The sequence below is a fragment of the Sus scrofa genome, chromosome 18 (genome assembly GCF_054392235.1).
Source record: "Sus scrofa isolate SSC_HxYL_T2T_F1_AM1 chromosome 18, Sscrofa_HxYL_maternal_Yorkshire_Landrace_v2.0, whole genome shotgun sequence".
NCBI classification, from domain to species: Eukaryota; Metazoa; Chordata; class Mammalia; order Artiodactyla; family Suidae; genus Sus; species Sus scrofa.
The window spans coordinates 45,148,625-45,172,832 of record NC_139400.1 but is presented as its reverse complement, the minus strand read 5'-3'; the positions used below and the strand labels follow the sequence as shown (position 1 = coordinate 45,172,832).

The window sequence follows — 24,208 nt, the reverse complement described above, 5'->3', positions numbered from 1 at the left end:
GTCTAGTATTTTACACTGCATATGTTCATATTTTACATTTTTGTTCATGATGTAAATGCAGTTTGATCTGCTTTTTCCTTAACTATATATCACGAACATTTATCCATACAAAAAGGAATTATTTAAAGCCATTATTTATTAAGGCTCCTTGATATTCAATTATTTGGATACATTACAATTTTTTTTTGCCATTTCTTGGGCCCCTCCTACGGCATATGGAGGTTCCCAGGCTAGGGGTCCAATCAGAGCTGCAGCTGCCAGCCTACACCACAGCCGCAGCAACGCGGGATCTGAGCTGCATCTGCAACCTACACCACAGCTCATGGCAATGCTGGATGCTTAACCCACTGAGCAAGGGCAGGAATCAAACCCGAAACCTCATAGTTCCTAGCTGGATTCATTAACCACTGAGCCATGATGGGAACTCCTACATTACAGTTTTTGTAATTTATAACATATGACACAGGAGAATGAGCCCATGGATTGAATACAGTTTGAACACTCTGTATTAAGCCCTAAAATATAAAGACATAATCATTGTCTTCCATAAGCTTACAATCTAAACTTCTCATCTAGGAGATGCAAAAACTAACTCAGCTAAATTTGCTGCAGGGAGCCAACCTCCATTTATCTTCTTGCCTTGTGCCCTAAATTAGAATTGGGACTTGAGTATTTTTAGGCCTGCACTTGTGGCATATGGAAGTTCCCAGGCTAGGGGTGGAATAGGAGCTACAGCTTCTGGCCTACTCCCCAGCCACAGCAACTTGGGATCCAAGCCACGTCTGCCACCTACACCACAGCCTATGGCAACGCCGGATCCTTAACCCACTGATCGAGGCCAGGGATCAAACCTGCATCTTTATGGATCCTAATTGGATTCATTAACTGCTGAACCACAAAGGGAACTCCCTAAAGTTATACTCTTCATTGACACAGGTCCTTCCTTATCTGTTTCTTCAACATTTGGGGAAAAAAAATATACACATTGTAGAGAGTTAAAGTGCTCAGTATAAGAAAAAAGCTGGAGATGACTTAAAATATTTTCCTTGGTCTGGTAGCTCATCAAACTGGTAATGTTGCTATATATATTTCAGTAGCAGGCTATTCGAATAAAATGAGAAACTATTGTTGCCGTCCAATACTTGCAAGATTGGGCTCACGGTAAAGTCCTATGTGTTTGTTTTCAATCCATGGATTTAACTTATGAACAAGTTGTTCACTCTGCCTGCTCTTCGCCTTGTCCAGATCTGACTGCACCCAGGATCTGAGTATAAGTGAAGACATGCATAACTCAGCCTCATTTGATGAATGGAGTGCTTGATGCCGAAGTGGCTCAGAAGGGATCACTTTGGATTAGAAAGGAATAGTTATGTGGCATTGCCACCTGCAAATTTGTTCATGGCTTTGCCTGAGTTTACGGCTGAGCTTTGGGCTGAAAAGCTCTTAAACATGATTTATCAACAGCTTCAGAAGTCTCCATGGGGTCTGCACTAATTCAACCAGGACTTTCTGCTGCTGAAAAGAACTTAAGCACCATTTTCCAAGGGCATCTGTGACCTTCACAGAGCAATTTAACAGGTTTCTTCCAAGTTAGAAAACAAAAAAGTATTTTCAAAGCCACACCAAAGTATTCTTTATTTAAACATCATACACGTTAGAATTTGCCTCCTTTCTACTTCCTGTGATGATTTCTGTCACAAGTTTATCTTAACCAGAAGTCACTTTCTTAAGGGTTATGAAATCTATCCGTCGTATCAGAGCTTCCTTTTAGGGCAAGACCAGGGTTGCGTGTGAAACAGTAGAGGTAAGATACGGGCAGCTAAGCCATCAGATAATTTGTTGGATTTTTAACTCTGTGACTTCCATTAATTGAAAAGAGAAAATGCTGCTCTCTTAGGTAAGGGCAGGGACGAAGCTGTTTGGTTAACAAATTTGAAGCCTAGTAGTTTAGTTTATTTTATTAAATTCTCCAATATTCCTTGAAAAAATATATTTTAGAAAATGAAGTATCCTGTGGGGGTTAATTTCATCTTAAAAAGATAAATAATTTTTTAGTACCTTGCATTTTGTATGAGCTTTCTTCTACTTCAAAGTATGACTCTCCTCATATAAGTCTTCCAGAAACTATATGAAATAAATAGGTCAGGGAAAACGTTTTTATTACCATTGGAAAGGAAAGAAAGCTGAGAAGTCTTTTGAATGACTTTTTTTTCTGGTGAAAGAACCAAGTTCTTCAAGGATTGAATTTACATAATGTCTTGAATTCTAATAACAGGAGTTTTTTAGGAAAAAGTCAAAGACAAAAACACCTTGAGATCTATTCTATCTTCTTTACCTTTGAAAATCTTAACAAAAGACTCTTCTGGGTATATGAGAAGTTGACTCTTAGTGATCAGCCCTCTTCTATTAAGGCAATCTTTGGACCAAAGGGGAACTGCTCTTCCTAAAGTGGTACATGGTGAGGGAGACCCTCTAATTATATGCATCGGTTTCCTTTGTGCAGCTGTGTGTCATTCAAGGTAGACTCGGTTATGCTGCATAAAAGCAACCCCAGATTTTAGGCCCTCATAATAATAAAGCTCTGTGTCCATGTTAAGTCAGCTTTGGCTCTTCATCCTCCGTTCCTTCACTCTTCTGACCATGCTAATGGAACAGCCTCTATCGGGAAATGTTGGTTTCAGGCAGAGGGAAACCAGACATGGTATTCCACAAACTTCCTTTCTAGTTGAGGGAGTTCCCACTGTGGCAGAGTGGGTTAAGGATCTGAGTTGGCTCTGCAGCACCTTGGGTTCGATCCCCAGCCTGACGCAGGGTTTAGGACCTGGTGTGGTCACAGCTGTGGCTCAGATTCAATCCTTGGCTTCCTGGTCCAGGAACTCACATAAGCTGTGGGTGTAGCAAAAAAAAAACATAAGTAAATAAAAATAAAAAATGAAGCTCTAGTTGAAAGTGACTACATTTCATTGTTGTAAAGAAGTCACATGGCCAGACTGGTGCCAGTGACTATAAGGACACATTATGTTGCTGTTGGGAGTGAAAGCTAATAATTGTTCATATTAAAACTTACCATAATCTTGAAAAGGTCATTATGAAATGGGAAAATAATTTTGACTAAGTTTCAAGAAACATTTTGACTTTTGCTTCAAAATTTCATGGAATGGCTTGTTATAGACTAGTGCCTCTGGTAAGAATAACTAGAATAGCTGAATTAAAAAAAAAAAAAATCTTTCAGAGTTCCCGTCATGGTGCATTGGAAACAATTCCAACTAGGATCATGAAGTTTCGGGTTCAATCCCTCACCTCAGCAGGTTAAGGATCCAGTGTTGCCGTGAGCTGTGGTGTAGGTCGCAGATGAGGCTCGGATCTGACGTTGCTGTGGCTGTGGTATAGGCCAGTGGCAACAGCTTTGATTATCCCTAGCCTGGGAACCTCCATATGCCGTGGATGTGGCCCTATAAGGACAAAAGGCAAAAAAATAAAAATAAAAATAAAAAATCTTTTTGAAGATGTCAAGAGTCTCTTAAGCAGCTAGACCCTAACAGTCCAAGATCGTGGAGTGAAGAGAAGCTCATTGAGTTGGGCCAACATTCTATGCATTGCTTTCTGCTAGAGGGCATTTGCTGACTCTTAAGAATAAGAGGATGTGAAGTCAGGGGTAATCAGATGAGGAAGCTGAGGAGCAAGCCGAGTTTAAAACACTCTCATGGGAATGAGGATACTGACCTTAGCTCCAGAGTACCCAAGCATCTTAGACATGAGAGCCCAAGGTTATGGATGGGAAGTAGATGTAAAGAGGTTAGCCTGCAATCTGCCAGTGTTTCCCTTGGGGCATTGCTGTGTATTAAACTGCACAGAGAAAGAGGCTTAGAAGTCAAGATTAGTACTAAAAAGCTAAACAGAACTGAGGTTTTGGTTTTTCCTTTTCTTTTTTTTTTAAGGGCTGCATCCACAGTAGTAGTTCCTGAGCTACTAGGGGTCAAATCGGAGCTGCAGCTGCCAGCCTAGGCCACAGCCAACAACACAGGATCCCAGCCACATCTTTGACCTATACCACAGCTCATGGCAATGCCAGACGGAGCCTTAACCCACTAAGCGAGGTCAGGGATCAAACCTGCATCCTCATGGATACTAGTCAGATTCTTTTCCTATGGATGCAATGGGAACTCAGAACTGAATTTTTATTAGAAACAATAGAAGTAAAAAGAAAATTTAAAAACTTCAAAGTATGGAGAAAAATTAGCTGCTTATTTAGATTTCCTAAGTAAAAATATCCTTTAAAAGATAAAGGCATTTCTCTACAAGCAAAGACTGAGAGAATTTGTTGCCAGTGACAGTGAATGAAAATATACATGAAAGATATTCCATTAGGCCAGAAAAAAAAAGATACCAAAAAATAAGGAAAATAAGAAAAATGGAAAAGGTGGATATGTGAGTAAGCCTAAGTGGAAATTGACAGTAAAAATAACAATATACTGTCTCATGTATTTAATCATAAGTAGAATTAAAGTTGATGATGTAATTACACAAAAGGTAGGAGAGAGGAAAATAAAGTGTTCTAAGGACCTACCATTGTTTAGGAAAAAATAAAAGCCTAATTTATATTTAAAAATTAATATAAATTATAATTAAATAAGTATAATTATATTCGATAATATTCATGTTATTTATTAATAATATAACTAATATAAATTAATTGAAAACCAAATGTTCATAAAAATTATAACATGTAAATACTAACCAAAAAAATGCTTTATACCTAAATTAGTATCAGATTTAGGGTGAGTTATTAGTTTCCATACATTTTAAACTACTAAAATCATTGAGACTGTTTCCTTCTATCATATTATTAGTAAAGCTAGAACTCAATTACATAATCACTAGAAAATTCCCCAAAACTTAGGCTCAAGTTTTTTTGTTTTTTGTTTTTTTTTGGTCTTTTTGCCTTTTCTTGAGCCGCTCCCACGGCACATGGAGGTTCCCAGGCTAAGGGTCTAATCAGAGCTGTAGCCGCCGGCCTACGCCAGAGCCATAGCAACGCGGGATCTGAGCCACGTCTGTGACCCACACCACAGCTCAGGGCAACGCCGAATCCTTAACCCACTGAGCAAGGGCAGGGATCGAACCTGCAACCTCATGGTTCCTAGTCGGATTCGTTAACCATTGCGCCACGACGGGAACTCCTAGGGTCAAGTTTTTAAAAAGAACAAAATTATAGGTAAAAAAAAAAGCTACAAGAGCATGAGAAGATTTTTTAAATTAATTTATAAAAACAAAAGGCATGTACAAACTTTCAGAATGAAAACTAGCAAAATGAGAGCTTTTTATTCGTATCTTAGAGCTACATACATACGTGCAACCCTTTATTTTGTGATAAAGGTGACCCTGAATGCAAGGAGGAAATTATGAATTTTTCTAGAAATTCATAAATTCAATAAGTTTGATATCTGTATGAAAAAATAAATATTTATTCTTTACCTCATATGTAGATACAGTCAAATTCTAGTTTAAATGTAAAATAAAAACAGTAAGACTTCTAGAGGAAAAACCTAAAAGGATATTTTGTAATATTAACAGCAACCCCAAAGCACAAACAAAAAGGAAAGATTGACAATTTGGGTGACTCTAATTTTAAGAAAGAAAATAAAAAAGTTTTAAGAATAAATAAACAAACCACAGGGAGTTTCCATTGTGGCGCAGCAGAAACAAATCTAACTAGTATCCATGAGGATGCAGGTTTGATTCCTGACCTTGCTCGGTGAGTCAGGGATTCTGCATTGTGTGAGCTGTGGTGTAGGTCATAGATGAAGCTCCAATCCCAAGTAGCTATGGCTGTGGTTTAGGCCAGCAGCTATAGCTCCGATTTGACCCCTAGCCTGGGAACTTCCATATGCTGCAGGTTTAGCCCTAAGAAAAAAAAGCAAGCACAGAATTGGAGAAAATATTTTCAATATATATTTCAATATAAATACCAGTATGTATTTATATTTACTCACAAACATATGAAAAGATGTCTAATCTCATTAGTAATCAAGGATATTCAAATTAAAACCAAAATAAGACAGTACTACACACCTATCAGAAAGGTTGAATTTTGAAAGATGAACAGTACCAATTTTGATGAAATGTAAAGAAATGGGAACTCTTACACATTGCTAGTTTGGGTGTAAAGTAATACAACGTATTTGAACAGTCGCTTGGCAGAATCTATATGCCATTTGACCAGCAATTCTATTCTTACGTCCAACAGAAATATATGTGTGTAGACACCAAAAGACTTATTCAAGATTTGTAGCAGGATTGTTTGTCACAGCCCTAGGTCAAAAACAACCTAAATGTTCATCAGCTGTAGAATGGATAAATAAATTGCAATATAATTATACAAGGAAATACCGTGGATCAATGAAAATAAATGACTACTCAACAATATGGATAAAACTTACAAACCTTACATTAACTAAAAAATATTTGATAGCGGGAAGAACTATTCAACGGTGAAGGAAGTTAGGGTAATTTTTACCATTGGGGAAGAAAGTATACTGATTGTGGGGTTATGGGGATAGCTTGGGGTGCTATTATTGTCCTATTTCTTGATCTGTGAATTGGTTACACAAGGGTATTAATTCTTTGGAAATTCATTGTGCAGTATATTTTGTTTATATCATACTCAGATGAAACGTTACCTAAAAAAAAAAAATTGGTGTTTTGGCTTGGAGCAACATCTCTTTGAGAGCTGTGTGGTGACAAATGGGAGAGGGCTGTGTGTAGAATGTGATTCTGATTCCCTTTTTCATTTCGGTTTCTTTCTTTTGCTCTGGAAGTAGAGGCTTATTTATTTTCTCCCTCCATTATCAGAAGTGTGGCAAGTTCAGAATTGATGGTAGCTTCTTTTCAGTGGATTAATTTATCTTTTGGAAAATCACCCAGATTGATTCCCACCCCCCGCCCCTGTTCTCTCTCTCTCTCTCTTTATATATATATATATATATGGGATGTCCATGGAAAAATCAGATATCGAAATGAAAAGGGCATAAAATGATCCAGATTCTTTTCACTTTGTGATTCTTACGAATGTAAATATGAATCATCAAGTGTTAGAGGTAAAATCTTCTAGGATTGGCAAAGGGGAAAAAAATAATAAGAACAGGAATGCCAATGCTCTAAGACATTCAAGTATATGTGTAAGTAGAGTGAGCAGATATCAAGGGAAAAGAAGTGAAGAATGATGAAGTATTTTGAGATTTGGTTTCTCCAGCGCTGAAACTACAAACAGATGTAAGGACAAATTTTCATTTTTTCTAGGTGAATCATGTTCTCTATTGTGGCTCTGTGACAGATCTTGCATCCAATTTCTCTTTGAAATAACCACCTAGTGATGCCTTTGCTGGTATGGTAACTTGCTTAATGCTCTCTTGTGTGTAGCCTGCAGGCTGGCAGGCACATGACAGGGACAGAAAGCAAAGGCAGAAGGGGTCTCTGAACCAGAAAGCAGCAGAGCCAGAGAGAGAGGGTAGAGAAGGAAGAAATTTCTGCTATCACCTTTTAATAATTTACATTCTGTCTTTCTGCCTTTGTTATATCTTTGGCCTTTTTTCCCCTTATATTCTGGAAAAAATTACACCATTTTTTATGTGATATCTAAAATGATTGCAATATGATAAATACACCAAGGAGCAGCTGTTTATTTTGGGACATGGTTAAAGTGACCTGGCCTCTAGGCTTGCTTGTCTGTTTAGTGGTCCTACTCACTATCAAAAGTGTCCCCATTTATTCATGTATCATATGGTCACCCAAGATAAATCATGCTGACTTTGAATGTGGACTCAGGACTCACTGGGTGATCCCCGGCTAAATCAAGAGGACATAAGCTATATTTTCATGCTGAAAAAAATTTTTTTCTGAAAAAGCAACAGCCAACTTGTTTTAACAGGAAAGTGTAGCGATTTGGGGTAGTTTTTTTGTTTTTTGTGTTTTTTTTGGTCTTTTTTTAGGGCCACACACGAGGCATATGGAGGTTCCCAGGCTAGGGGTTGAATTGGAGCTGCAGCTGCTGGCCTACACACCACAGCCACTGCAACGCCAGATCTGAGCCATGTCTGCGACCTACACCACATCTCATGGCAGCGCCGTGAGCAGGACCAGGGATCGAACCCTTATCCTCATGGATGCTAGTCGGGTTTGTTAACCACTGAGCCACGATGGGAACTCTGTAGTGATTTTTTTTTTTTTTTTTTTTTTACTCAAGTAATAGACACATCCAAGTGTGTTCTTTTTTTTTTTTTTTTTTTTGCCATTTCTTGGGCTGCTCCTGCGGCATATGGAGGTTCCCGGGCTAGAGGTCGAATCGGAGCTGTAGCTGCCAGCCTACGCCAGAGCCACAGCAACGCAGGATCCGAGCCGCGTCTGTGACCTACACCACAGCTCACGGCAACTCCGGATCGTTAACCCACTGAGCAAGGGCAGGGACCGAACCCGCAACCTCATGGTTCCTAGTCGGATTCGTTAACCACTGCGCCACAACGGGAACTCCTTTTTTTTTTTCTTTTTTCTTTTTTTTTTTTTTTGTCTTTTGTCTTTTTTTTTTGTTGTTGTTGTTGTTGCTATTTCTTGGGCCGCTCCCGCGGCATATGGAGGTTCCCAGACTAGGGGTCGAATCGGAGCTGTAGCCACCGGCCTACGCCAGAGCCACAGCAACGCGGGATCCGAGCCGCGTCTGCAACCTACACCACAGCTCACGGCAACGCCGGGTCGTTAACCCACTGAGCAAGGGCAGGGACCGAACCCGCAAACTCATGGTTCCTAGTCAGATTCGTTAACCACTGCGCCACAACGGGAACTCCCCAAGTGTGTTCTGTGACATAAACTCTGAGACTATATAAGTCTAGAAATATACAGCTGTTGGTCTTCATAGCAAGGGGAGGCTGCTTACATGTCAAATATGTAAGTTTATATGATGGTGGATTTCTTAAGGTATAAAGATAGAACATTTATGAAAATCAAATAAGCTAGAAGAGGAGATTCCCAGATGTCCATTATTCCTTTGTTACCTTATAAAACTTCACTTATGGCATTGTCTGTTGACTTGTTTGATCCAGCAAACAATTTGAATTATATCCAAGTGGGCTGAGCCTGTCAAAGATACTCAGTTTTTTCAGATGAGATTTGACTATTACTGCATGACTTTGCTTTATTTACTTCTTGCTTTTTCATCAAAAATAAAAATACCTGTATAACTGATATATGTAGAGATACACAAGTGATCATGAGGAGTTCTGTCGTGGCTCAGCAGTAGCAAATCTGACTAGTATCCATGAGGATGTGGGTTCCATCCCTGGCTCCTCTCAGGGGGTTAGGATCCAACATTGCCATGAGCTCTGGTGTAGGTCACAGCCATGGCTCGGATCCTATGTTGCAGTGGCTGTGGCTGTGCCCTGAGCTGCAGCTCAGTTTCGACCCCAAGCCTCGGAACCTCCACATGCTGTGGGTACTGTGGCCCTAAAAAACAAAAGAATTTTTATAAAGTGATTATGACTATGAGATGCCCCACCAAATTCTTCAGTATCCAAAAGTAGAATCCTGCTTTTGAGTTTCCTTCAGCACCTATTGATCATCAGCTGTGCTCACATATAGTCTATGGAAATTCATGTGTGTGGCCTTTTCTCTGCAGGACTCAGAGTAAGGACATATCAGGACTGCCTTTCAGCCTGGTGGAAGAAGGCAGGGGCCCTGGTTATTATCCTTGGTTTGGCTAATTTTTTTTTTTTTTTTTTTTTGTCATTTTGTCATTTCTTGGGCCACTCCTGCGGCATGTGGAGGTTCCCAGGCCAGGGGTCGAATTGGAGCTGTAGCCACAGAAACTCGGGATCCAAGCCGTGTCTTCAACCTACACCGCAGCTCATGGCAACACCGGATCCTTAACCCACTGAGCAAGGCCAGGGATCAAACCTGCAACCTCATGGTTCCTAGTCGGACTCGTTAACCACTGAGCCACGATGGGAACTCCAGTTTGGCTAATTTTTATACAACTGCCTGTATTTCTCCTTTTCTTCTCCCCAAACTGACTGTTCTATTTGCTGCCAGAAGATTTTTATGTTAAATAAGAGGTACAAGGTTTTATTAGAGCTGGAGTCCTCTCTGTTTTGTGCTCATGCGGAGGGAAGGAAGCTCACTGCTGAGCACACATAGATACCCTTACACACATGCATTCATGCATATACACAGATTGCAAACACTTGCCTTGTAAAATATAATACGTAAAGAGACTTAAGGTGCTCAAACTCCATTTATGTTTAGGAATTCCTTTGATTTCATATTTAAAAATATGGCTCACTGCAGGATTAGGGCCGTGCACATCACTGCCACAGAGCATAGCTTATTTTGTATGTAAAACAGAAACCTCACTCAAAGGGGAGCAGCATCTGCAATTGCAGCTAGCGAACCTCTTCCAGTTATTTCCTCCTCTAAAGCCCCCTCCTGGGCCCAAGCAGAGACGTCAGTTGAAACCACTCTCGCTGGCCTACTGCATGTGTAATACTGCTCTTCTTCTAGTCTGACCTAGGTGGGGGAAAACAAGACAAAACAAGGTGAAACTTTTCAAACAAACTTTTAATAGGAAATTTAAGGAACAGAACACACAGAAAAGCACTGAAATGGATGAATCTTAAAAAACAAAAACAAAAAAACCCCTCATACTTCTAATCTTATTCGAAGATGACCACAAAGAGGCTGGGCAGGCAGAGCTCAGGCACCTGGCAGTCCTGATCTCTTTACCGGACATACCTCATCATCTTGGGAAATCCTGGTTGGGGGCATATCACCAGCCCTTCCTTCCATCCTCACATCCTTCTTTACCTTCTTTGTTTTCCTTCTCCTTCCACAGGCAGCTAACTTAGTAGAGGAAATGAAAATCACAGACATGGGTAACTTCCTTTCTCTTCCAGTGAGCATCTTAGAGACAGCCATTCTTTTTTTTTTTCTTTAATTTTAGGTCGCCTCCTCGGCATATGAAAGTTCCCAGGCTAGGAGTTGAATTGGAGCTGCAGCTGCAGGCCTACACCACAGCCACAGCAACACCAGATCCCAGCTGCACCTGTGACCTGTGCTGCAGCTTGCAGCAACGCCAGATCCTTAACCCACTGAAAGAGGTCAGGGATAGAACCTGCATCCCCACAGATACTGGTCAGGTTCGTGGTTACCACTGGGCCACAATGGGAACTCTGAGACATCCGTTCCTAATTTTAAAAGAAATGTGTATTTATTGAAGGAAATTTAGAGAATCAGTCGTATGAAGACAATGACAATTTACTTGGAAACAATCATTAACATTTTAAGAACGTATTTGTAGTCTAATAATCACTTTCCGGGTCAATGAACATTATTCAAATATATTATTTTAATGATATTTCATTCTATTATGCTGATATTTTATAATTTAATGTATAATTGTTGGATGTTTATATTATTTATAGTTCTTATCTATTAGAGATGATGACATGATAAATATTTTTCATATAAGTCTGTGCTTTGAAGGCATATTACTTAAGTGTGTTCCAGAAAGGTTATACTAATTCTACTGCTACTAGTAAGTGTATGATAGGTCCATAATGCCCCATCTTTATCGGAATGTACTACTTTATTTTTATTTTTTTATTATAGTTGATTTTCAATGTTTCTTCAAGTTCTGTTGTATAGCAAAGAGACCCAATCACATACATTTCCCTGTGCTGTACAGTAGGGTCCCATTGCCCATCCATTCAAAATATAATGGTTTGCATACAAAAAATACCTAAAATGCCTGTCCATCCAGCTCCCTCCCTCCTGGGAACCCAAGTCTGCTCTCCTCGGCCATGATATATTTCTGGGTTTTTTAAAGATAGGATCATTTATTCCATATTTTAGATTCCACAAATAAGTGATATTGTATGATATTTGTCTTTCTCTTTCTGACTTAACTTCACTTAGTCTGAGAATCTCTTGTTCCATCCATGTTGCCGCAAATGGCATTAGTTTGTCTTTTTAGGGCTGAGTAGTATTCCATTGTATATATGTACCACCTCTTCTTAATCCATTCATCTCTCGATGGACATTTAGGTTGTTTCCATGTCTTGGCTATTGTGAATAACACTGTGATGAACATAGGGGTGCATTTATCTTTTTCAGTGAAAGTTTTATCCAGATATATGCCCAGGAGTGGATTTGCTGGGTCCCAATTTGGTTGTTCTATATGTAGTTTTCTGAGGTTCTTCCATACTGTTTTCCATAGTGGTTGTTCCAATTTACATTCCCACCAACAGTGAAGGAAGGTAGCTTTTTCTCCACACACTCTCCAGCATTTGTTATTTCTTGACATGTTAATGATGGCCATTCTGACAGGTATGGCCTCATTGTAGTTTTGATTTGCACTTCTCTTGAGCATGTTTTTCATATGCCTGTTGGCCATCCCTAGGCCTTCTTTGGAGAAATATCTATCTAAGCCTTCTGGAGGAGTTCCTGTCATGGCTCAGCAGAAACAAATCTGACTAGTATACATGAGGACGCAGATTCAATCCCTGGCCTTGCTCAGTGGATTAAGGATCTGGCGTTGCCGTGATCTGTGGTGTAGGTCGCAGATGCAGCTCAGATCCCATGTCGCTGTGGCTCTGGTGTAGGTCGGCGGCTACAGCTCCGATTTGACCCCTAGCCTGGATTCATAAGCTGTGGGTTCAGCCCTAAAAAGACAAAGAAAAATCTTCTGCCCATTTTTTCAATTGTTTTTTTTTTTTTTTTTTTTTTTTTTTGTGTTGAGTTGCATGAGTTGTTTGTACATTTTGAAGATTAGGCCCTTGTGTGTTGCATTGTTGGCAAAGATTTTCTCCCATTCTGCGTGTTGTCTTTTTGTTTTTTTTAATGGTTTCCTTTGCTGTGCAAAACTTTTGTGTTTAGTTAGGTCCCATTGGTTTATTTGTGTCCTATTGTCATTATTCTAGGAGGTGGATTAAACAATATGTTGCTGCGATTTATGTCAAAGAGTATTTTGCCTATGTTCTTCTCTAGGTGTTTTATAGAATCTGGCCTTATGCTTAGGTCTTTAACCCATTTTGAATTTATTTTTGTGTATGTTGTGAGATATTGTTCTACTTTCATTCTTTTGCATATAACTTTCCAGTTTTCCAAGCACCATTTATTGAAGAGACTGTCTTTCTTCCACTGTATGTTCTTGCCTCCTTTGTAATAGATTAGTTGACCATAGGTGCTTGGGACTTTTAAATATATATTTTTCCAATTTGATAGGTTAAAGAATATGTATCTTCCCTTTGAGAGAAGAGCATGGAAAAAAAAAAAAAAACTCTATTGACTCTTTGCTTTATGAATTTCTTGTTTTGTTCTGGGTTCATTAAAAAAAAAAAAAAAAGAATCCAGGGTATTTTTTACCCCTTGCTATGTTCTTTACTTCTTTTCTTAGACTTCTCATTCCTTCTTTCCCTTTGTCCTTCCTGCCTTCTTTTATCTCTGCCCCTTTCTTTTCTTTGCTTTCTCTATTTCTCTAAGGTAAACAGATTTCATTGGAAATACTTTTAAAAATAACATTAAAAAATTATGCTTCCAAGATGAAAGATTTTCTGTTGACTTTGATTTACAGTTTGACTAGGTTTATAGTGCTTGTGCTTCTTAAGAAACAATATTTCCTCTTCGGAGTATAAAAGAAAGAAAAAGATGGAAACTAACAGGGATAGTTTTTTGTTTTTGTTTTTTTCTTTTAAAACATCTGATTTCTGGGGAGTTCCCCAGTGGTCTAGTGGTTAGGACTCAGCATTTTCACCTCTGCAATGTGGATTCAATCCCTAATCTGAGAACTGAGATCCCACATCAAATGTCTCTCTTTTTTTTCCAGTGGCCACACCCAAGGCATATGGATAGTCCCAGGCCTGAAATTGAACACAAACTGCAGCTGTGACCTGTGCCACAGCTGTGGCAACACCAGAGCCTTTAACCCACTGTGCCAGGCTGGGAATTGAACCTGTGCCTCTACAGTGACCTGAGCCACTGCAGTCAGATTCTTAACCCACTGCACCACAGCAGGAACTCTGAGATACCTCATAAGTTGCCACCCGTCCTCCCCCCCACCCCCCCAAAAAAATGCTGAAAGAGAAAGTATCTATCTTGGTCTTGACTATGGGTAAAAGAGACTTAAATGTTAATAAAAATATGTCCCCTGAAAATTTAAAAGAAAAAAATATGTGGTTTCCTATTCCCTGATATTAGATCTAATGGTTCTTATGATAAATTTATTTTTTGCCTTTGTTTTCTGCCGGCTTTGATTTATACTGATTTAATATAGTACCTGATTTCAGTAGTGTCTGCACTGATGAATAAGCTAAAAGCAGTGATACTTGCACTCCATTGTATAACACAAAAGACACAAGGATGTAGTTCAGATCATGAATCTCTTCTTTCTTTTTTTTTTTTTTTTTTTAGGGCCGCATCTGCGGCTCGTGGAGGTTCCCAGGGGTCTAATTGGAGCTGTAGCCACCGGCCTACACCAGAGCCACAGCAATGCAGGATCTGAACTGTGTCTGCAACCCCACCACAGCTCACAGCAACACCATATCCTTAACCCACTGAGTGAGTTCAGGGATCGAACCCACAACCTCATGGTTCCTAGTTGAGTTTGTTTCTGCTGAGCCACGACAGGATATCTGTGAACTTCTTCTTTGATTCATCATCCATCATCGGCTGCTGATTTCTAAATTTACATATTTTATTAGTGAGGACGTTTGATTTACTTAATTTTCCTGATATTAGATTTCTCAGACACCAAATGTGGATCTTTCTTGGGCTTGAGGTTTTGTTCTGTTTTGTTTTTCCTTAAATTTAACATAACTGTGGGTTCTCATGTAGTAGTAAGAAATAAAACAGGGTGATCCTGTATATCCTTCACCTGTTTTCTCCCAGTTGCAACACTTTGCATAACTGTAGCACAGGATCACAACCAGGAAATTGATGTTGGCCCAATCCACCGACTCTCAGGCATCTCGTAGAAGGACCTCAGAGTTTTTGAGTGGCAGAGCCAGGTCTTGATCCCCAAGCAAACCATCTGACTCCTTCCATTATAGTACTTGTTTCCCAAACTTGTTAGAATACAAGTGGCAGTGATTCTCACACTTCAGTTTGTGTGCAAATACCCGAGGACCCTGTTAAACTACAAATTTGGATTTGCCAGGTCTGGAGTGCAACCTGATATTCTGCATTTCTAACAAGTTTCTAGGTGATGCTAACACTGCTGATCCACTGCCAACACCTCATGTTGCAAGAATCTCGACACCTGCTAAAAATTCCAATTTCCAGTGCCTTTTCCCCAACATTCTGGTTTAAGAGGACTAGCATGAAGTCTAGGACTTTGTGTTTTTAACTGATATCCTAGCCAATTCTTAGGATGAATTACTTTTGGCACACACTGAATAGCATTTATGCTGTCTCCATCCAACTTCTGATTCTCCCAGTTCCTTTTAAATATACAGATATTATTTACCTTAATACTGTGATCCAAAGATTTGATATAGTCAGCTCTTTTGTTTTTTCTTTTGTCATTGTTTTATTTTGCTTGGCTTGGCTTTTGTCTCTTGAAGGCCAAGAATCCCAAAGTAGATTTGGACTCTTTTGCTGAAAGTTTAGTTCAACTCTTAAGAGCTTTAAGGTATTAAAATAATTTCAGTGCCATTCCATTTGACACACAGAGATTTTATCAGGGCTTTAAAAAGTCTTCCTGAACCTGTATATAACAGCTCTTTTTCTGATCTAAATAAATAACACATTGGACTTGCAACCAGAATTTTTTTTTATAATCTCTGAATTTACTCTTTTCAGGTCCAGATAAAAAGTAGTGCTTAATCCCCTGAAGATATAGACAGTTATGTGAGCTGGTCGTTTTGATAAAAGAGAATCATGGCCAGAGAGCTATGGCTGGGTTCAACCGTAAAAGCTGAAGCTGTATAAATCATCAAATAACATGGGAATTGGAAAATATCATTATAAGCAACTTGTGTGAACCCCTGATGTTTTAAATTAGCCATGAAATGTGACTTGCTTTGTAATATTTTAGAGCTTCTGCAAATCCCAGCTTTTAAATCTAACTTTTCCCATTTGGCAGCAACACAGCAGGCCTACAAAACTATTTACAACTATTTGCTTTGTTAGTTATCCCCTTTAAGCAACCCTTGAGGGGAGGAAAACATTATTAATCCCCATTTTATGGATGATGGGATTGAGGTATTAAGAGGACTCAAAGCTTTGATTTAGCCAACACTTGCATTTTTTAGTCTCAGCCCAAAGCCCTCGTCTTTACTTATGCCAAGGTGCCTGCCCTTATTATTTTGGTTTATCTTGATAAACAACATTGACTCAATTTCCAAAAGTCAACTTAAACCACTTGGAAAAATTAGGGTAATGTCGCAGGATTGCTTTCTCAGATGGATGGACTAAGTTCAGTTTTGTTGGGCTATTTTTATTTTGTAACTGATATTTTCACATTTTTCATCTTCTCCAAATAAATCATACCTGAGGACTACTATTTTAGAGGAGTTTACTTCAATTGTTTTCAACAATCAAGTAAAAGACAGAAGACACTGCAAATCTAACTGAAGTATGTACATTGTGGACGATGCTGCCAAATTCCCTGAATATTTTGCTCTTTCATAAATTACACATTTTACTCTGATGTTTTATGTTTTCAGAAATATTTTTACATGCATATATTTAAAAAAAAATCTTTCCTATAACCTTGTGATTCAACAAAGTAGCTCTTAAAAGATGAGATCATTGATGCTCCTTCAGAAAGCTGAAGGGACTCGTGTTCAGAGGCAGGAATAGAGCCCATTTATTATAACGTTAGCCTCAGTTCTCTTCCTCTGGCAAAGGAAGTTATTGAAAGTAAGAGTGATCATCACACCTCCTCCTAGACTCAATACATGTTTTATTGGCTTGGTTTATACTGTTGTTTCTCCAGATGTGGTACCCAAACGGTCAATATCAGCATCTCCTCAAGTTCCTGATTGAAAGGAAGATACCTTAGCTACACAAAGAGAATTTGGGGGTGGGGTGGGAGAACAGTCTTGGAATCTGCTTTAACAAGGACTCCAGGAATTCCCGTTGTGGCGCAGCAGAAACGTATCTGACTAGGAACCTTGAGGTGGCAAGTTCGATCTCTGGCCTTGCTCAGTGGGTTAAGGATCCGGCGTTGCTGTGAGCTATGGTGTAGGCTGCAGATGCAGCTCAGATCCTGCGTTGCTATGGCTCTGGCATAGCCGGTGGCTACAGCTCCAATTGGACCCCAAGCCTGGGATCCTCCATGTGCCGCAGGTGTGGCCCTAGAAAAGGCTAAATAAATAAATAAAGGAAACTTTGTTGCTCAGGCTAAACACCTGGGACTATTGTTAGCTTTATTCCTTCCTACGGACTTCTCAGCAGTGGCTAATGGTGACAGAACACCTGTGCTTGCTAGAAAGGATGCAGCAATTTTTTCTTGGCTAGGCAATTAGCTTTAATTATCTACAGCTTTATTACCATCTTATTTCATGTGCTAAATTTGACATCTCCTTTAAACTGCATAAATATTTTAATGAATATAGAGCTCAGCCAAACAATAACCTAGAGCTAATGGTGGCATAAAATGTAAAGGGCCAGTCTGAGGTCTCTGTTGCTTCCTTATATTCTGCAATACTAGTGCTAGCACTTGACCTTCAGAGAGAGCATGTTCTTGCTCTCTGCAAGAGTGTACCAGGTGAAGAAACATTGTAACGTATAATGTGCTTGGTAAATATAACACACCGTTATTAACATTGTTGTCAAGAGAAGCAATATCAAATAAAGTTCTCTGGTTTAGTTTAAAGAAGCCCAAACAAGGTACTTTTCAAAAAAATTCTAAAATATAGATTCTATAGTTTTGAAGTATTGTATCCTTATGTAATTTCCCCTGTTTTTAAGTTTTCTAAGATCCCTTCATACAGAAAACTATTTCTAGGAGGTCTGGGGCGGGGGGGCTTAGGAGGTTAAGGATCAACCTTTGTTGTCACTGCTGTGGCATGGGTTAGATCCCTGGCCCAAAAACTTTCACAGGCTTGGCTTAAAAAAAAAAAAAAAAATTTATTTATTTAGTCTTTTTGCCTTTTCTGGGGCCGCTCCCATGGCACATGGAGGTTCCCAGGCTAGGGGTCGAATAGGAGCTGTAGTCGCCAGAGCCACAGCAACGTGGGATCTGAGCTGAGTCTTCAACCTACACCACAGCTCATGGCAGTGCTGGATCGTTAACCCACTGAGCCAGGCCAGGGATCAAACCTGCAACCTCATAGTTCCTAGTCAGATTCGTTAACCACTGAGCCACGATGGGAACTCCCCCCAAAATTTATTTCTATCATCTTTATTTCCATTGCTGCTTACATATTTTTGGGGCATTAACTCAAACCTTAGACAATAGACATGGGTGATAATAGGGGCCAGAAATGTCCAGGGATTCGCTGATCCTATTGGATACGTAAGACGTTGCCGCAAAGAAAGGAGGAAGGATGAGGAAACTTGGGTGCAATTTGGTCCAAGCTTCTCAACCTTCTTGAATTTTTCCTCTGTAAAAGCGAAAGATTGGATTAGATTGTCTTTAATTAGTTATCAGCTCTAAGGCCGTGAGTCTCCATGAAATCTATTAGAAGGGGGAAAGAAGAGAAAGAGAGAAATAGGTATCTATAAAGACAGAGAAGAGATAAGAAGAGGATGGAACACAAAGAGGGAGACGAGGAGACAGGGAATAGGCAAGTGGTTTTGAGAGCCTCCCACCCATTACCTTGGCCCTGATTTCCTGATCTGAGCAAGTGATACTCTATCTGGGATTAAATAAACACGTAACTCAATAAATAAATCCTGAAAATCATACCTAGTTTTTTCAGTCAAAGGTGATTTAATATCCACTTGGCCGTCCGTTAGTTTCATGAATTATTCATGGATCCCTTCGGACACTACCTGTAGGTTGATCGAGTTATATGGTGCCACTGATATGGGCACTGTTATGCTTGGCCTGTAGAAGCCAGTAAATTGAAGACAGTTTAGGAGAAGAATGCTAAAGCTGGCTGCGATCAGTCTAAAACGTTATTTCAGTTCACTTAAAAAGCCTCTGACATGTAAATAACTCCAGTGTGAATGGTAGGGCACCTGTCCTGTTTCTTTGTTTGCAAATGACTGTGGAGGTTCATCCTCGCCTGCCTGCAGAATCATAAAAGTTTATAAATAATAACACTACAGAAAGTCTTTCTGCTAAAACAGAAATCTTTTTGTGTCTTATTTTATTGATTCTGCCCTCTAAAGTCTTCTATTAAAGAATAAATGAATGCAGATATTTAACAAGATTTTAGGAGAAATCAAGATTAATGTATTTACCAGCTGCGTTTAATTTTTAAAAGGAAAAAAAATCTGCATTACAAAAAGGCTAAAGCTACAGCACAGAGGAACAGTTGGTCAGGAAGGGTGTTTTTAAGATCAGTCAGCCAGATAGATCACTGGAGGGAGCTCTAACTTCACAACAAAACCAGAACTGAACTCTTTCTTTGTCCTTCAATTTCACGTACAGCCAACACCCTGCCCTCCCCCCGCAATAAAAATCAATAATAAATATGAAAAGTGTCTGGAAAAGAAAAATGTTTGGGGGGCTATCATATACCATGTTTGCTTACAAATAAAGACAGAACCACTATTCAGAACAGGCAATATTTAAACATGTCAAAAAAAAATATGACTGTATACTGTGAGGGCTACAGTATGTACTTTGTATGACAAAATACGTTGAAAAGTATGTTTTAAAACTGTTCACACTACCACTCCTATTCTCCCGTTAGAATAATGTAAATCCACGGTGGTCACCACTCGTAGGGCATCCAGGCAGAATCTGGCTTTGGTGTTCCCAGAATTCAGACAACAAGGAGGAGACTGAAAGTGCAGATCATATTTTGGGCCCATTCTTTGCAACATCACAACTGTGCTGGTGTTAGACCAGCTTTATGAAGGGCACCTCTATTTTCAGAGGCTGAGTGGTGTGCTTGACACCCCCCTGGTTTGAGAACCCAGATATCTATCACGGCTGAAGTCCTAACCTTAAGTGAGCCTGTGGGCTTTATCATCTTCATATTCCTGATGAAACAGAAATCTGAAAAGGCTAATCTAAGTGATTTCTAAAGTCCCTTCTAGTTTTTAAGCTAAGATCAAGTTATAATTGTTTATTTACTTTTTCAGTACTAGCTGACTGTGGTGTATGTTCATAGAGAATGGTATTTACAGTTCAGTTGTCATTCAGAAATCCCTAAAATGCTGTTTCCAACTTAAAAACTCACTACACATTTCCTGAGAGTTTTCCTTTATCTTTCTTCCTATTCACACTTCCTCCTCTTCCCACTGCTTACCTGGTCCTTTTATTGTCAGCTCCAGCTAAGATTTGTACTCAGAATACTTGTCTGTACTAGTATTCTGAAAAATGACTTTCTAAGAGGCAAGATATCTTCAGGATCAGGCCTAACCTGATAGGGATTCTGGTGACTTAGACAGGCTATTGAGCAGGGTCTTGTGTCTGGGATTTGTTGAATTAAGGTGTGACCTCGAGCCAGACACATAGTACACAGGACCCAATGCAGAATGAAAATGCAGGGTCCGTGCTCAAAAATTATTAGGAATTTTCAGAAGGTGATGGCAGACCATTAAACCAAGCCCATGGCACTTCTGATTACATACTCATGGAGCCAGTACTGCCTGGAGTGGGCTGGGACCCTGGGCTCGATCCGATAGATGTGTAGGACTGGGTTTGACTGCCAAACCTGTTTTTTTCCATGGGGAAAAAAATCTAATACAAATAAGACACAGTAAAAACCAAGCCACTCCTGCCAACTTATTTTTTTAAAGGTGAGAAGTTGTTTCAACAAAGAAGCTGTGATTGTATTTGGGCCAAGTCTTTAGAAGGATAATTAGTTAAATAGTTTTGGAAAAAGCACTGTGGAAAGGGGAGGTTTTGAAATCATATGATAATTTTGTTTATACCAATTAAAAATTTCAATCTGAGAAGATGTAATGGTTTCTTCCAAGTAGTTTCCAAGAAATTGGAAAGCCAGCTGGAGATACAAACAGTGGCTCAAAGACTGACAAGAAATTTCCTGGAAGGGCTGGCAAAGTGTGAGGTAGAGATGCTTTTAAAAGGCTGCAGGCAGGGTTCCTGTTGTGGCATAGCAGAAACGAATCTGACTAGGAACCATGAGGTTGTAGGTTTGATCCCTGGCCTCACTCAGTGGGTTAAGGATCCAGGGTTGCTGTGAGCTGTGGTGTAGGTCGAAGATGCGGCTCGGATCTGGCATTGCTGTGGCTGTGGCATAGGGCGGCGGCTACAGTTCAGCTACAGTTCTGATTCAACCCCTAGCTTGGGAACTTCCGTGTGCCTCAGGTGCGGCCCTAAAAAACAAAAAGCTAAATAAATAAAAGTCTAGAGGCGTTTAGTTTACCCCTACTACCCAAAGCCTTATTAAAATAAAGTCTATGAAAGTTCAAGTGTATAATTTCTTTGTGTTTTTTCCTAACATTTTATTCTTGTCTGATCCTATTATTCTAGTGGGGAGAAAATTATCTTGGCAGTAAACACACTGTATTGTAACCTTTGATGGGCTATTTATGGTTTCAAAACAACTGCAAAGCTTTCTTTTTTTTCCCTTTGATAATAGCCATCCTTCTGCATTGATTGACTTCCTGACAATGTTCCTCGGCATTCATTTTTGTTTGTGCACAGAACTTCAAGAACATCGTGTTAATATTTTAAGTAGCATCTTGTGATTTGCATTGGCTGAGATCTGGAACAAGACAGTTCACAGTTCTGTATTTGTTTTCTCCTCTTTCCACAGCACCACTTGCTGATGTCCTGACTGCTTCAGAGAGGCACCATCATCACCTTTGAGATGGAGTCGTAGAGGGCATTCCTCCAGCCAGGTGGAAGCAGGTAAGTCTGCATTAGTGCCTCTGCTCTCTTCTCTCCCTCTCTCCCAGGTCCTAAGTCTCTTTCTCCTACCCTCATCTCTTCTCTTTTTAGACTTTCACGTTTTCCCTCCCTTACAGTTGTCCTCTTTCTCTCTTGCATTAAAAACTAGCCCATCTGCTGAATTAAGTCTTATTACTTTGTCTGCTGGTGGATGACTGTGCACATGCGTGCCCTTCTCAGTACTACTTTCGCTTTTCCTTGGAGCCTGCTGCATCAGAAAGCTTCAGCCCAATGAGAGTCTGAAATGTGCAGTTACGTCACAGGGAAGGCGAGAAGGACAGTGGACTTGGGTCAGGAGTGATATATTGTGACCTTAAAATAACAAAGTTGCTTACTTTCTAAAGTAAAGGCAATCTTATTTCTTAGATATTGTATCTTACCCCTCTGAGGCTAAGTGTGTTGCCTGACCTAGGATAATTTAGAGAAGCTAAGATTTAGGAATCTGAAGACAGGCCTTAATTACGGCCTTTGCACTCAATTCATAATGAAAGTAGACTGAACTTAAAAGTCCCAATAACATAGCCCTCAGGGCTAATGCTCTTGGGATACATTTAAAACGAAACTGTTTCATACTGAAATCCATTAGTCATTTCTTTAGCAAACCTGCTCAGGTAGGGCCCCTTTAGCCTACATGTCCTGATTCTGCTGTAGTTTATGGTGTTATGACAAGGTCCCAAAGAACACCATGGGATGCAATCTGTAAAAGCACTTTCCACCTAAAATTTTAAAATCAAAAGTGACTGGAGAAAAAGCGTGGTAATTATAGCTTAACATAATACTGCAGAGGATACAGCCTGCAATGAATTAGTTTCAATCATCATCATTATTAGCACAGTTTTTGGAAGTCATTAACTGCTGAATTTTTAAATGTTGTGTTTATTAAGATAAAAAGTATCTTTTTATTTATACAAAAGATGCCATCAAATAAGTGTTCCAAAAGTGATGAGAAATTATTTTTTCTCATTATCACAAGATCTTCCCTTAAGCATGCTACAGAGACATATTTTACTTTTAGCTGAAATCTACCCAATTGCATAGGAAACAAAGGACGTTTCTGCTTGGGGACTCGGTTTATCCTTTCAATTTGAAATAATTTTAGACTTATAAAAATTTGCAAAAATAGTATGCAGAATTCCTGTATCCCCCTCACCCAGCTTCCCCTAATGTTAACATAGTACCTAAACGTAATACAGTGATCCAAACTAGGCAATTAATGTTGGTAAAATGTCATTACCTAAACTATAAATGGTATTTGAATCCCACCAATGTTCCCATTCATGTCTTTTCCTGTTGTTGTCGTCAGAGAATCTCACAGTGCATTCAGTTTCCAATCTAAATAGTCTCTCCCTCGACGTGTAAACATTTTCTGTCTTTCCTTATCTTTTTTGATCAGGATGATATTTCAAACAGGGTTTATTCCCTTGAGTTGAAGGTAGCCTTTCTTACTTCTGTTGGCTGCCCCCCTTCTGGCTGAAGTTGGTAAGGGGGCTTGCTGTAGGCTTCCTGATGGGAGGGACTGGTGCCTGCCCACTGGTAGGTGGGGTTGATTCCTCTCCTTCTGGTGGGTGGGTCTTTGTCTTTGGGTGAGATTAGAGGCGTGGTGTGCCTAGGGTGTCCTTTTACTGATGGGAGGGGCTGTGATCGCACTTGGATTATTGTTTGGCCTGAGGCTTCTCAGTGCTGATGGGTAGGGCCAGATTTTCCCAAAATGGCCATCTCTAGAGAAAGGCAGGCTGATGAATATTCCTGAGAGCTTTGCCTCCAAAGTCCTTTCCCCACAACGAGCCACAGTCATCCCCTGTTTTCCAGGGAGGTCCTCCAAGAACTGCAGTCAGGTCTGACCCAGATTCCTATGGAGCCTTTGCTTTGCCCTGGAACCCAGTGCACATGAAAGTCTGTGTGCGCCTTTCAAGAATGGGGTCTCTGTTTCCCCTAGTCCTGTGGAGTTCCTGCGCACAAGCCCCACTGGCCTTCAACACCAGATGCTCTAGGGGTCTTTTCTCTCAGTGCCAGATCCCTATATGGCATGGGGATTTGACATGGGGCTCAGAACTCTCACTCCTGTAGATGAGTCTCTGTGATAGTTACTTTCCAGTCTGTGGGCTTCCCACCCAGAGGTATTGGGTTGCTTATATTGTGTAATTGCCCCTCCTACTCTTGATGTGGCCTTCTCTTTGTCTTCTGGAG

General features: G+C 39.9%; 1 protein-coding gene across 3 annotated transcripts in view; it reads left to right on the top strand.

Moving 5' to 3' along the window:
- Window positions 1–24,208, top strand: part of DNAJB9 (DnaJ heat shock protein family (Hsp40) member B9) — a 748,064-nt gene that overhangs the window by 311,782 nt on the left and 412,074 nt on the right. For all 3 annotated transcript variants that reach the window (XM_085005842.1, XM_085005841.1, XM_085005840.1), the window contains exon 7: window positions 21,888–21,982. The gene's annotated coding sequence lies outside the window, so the exon portion shown is untranslated. The remainder of the gene's footprint in view (window positions 1–21,887; window positions 21,983–24,208) is intronic.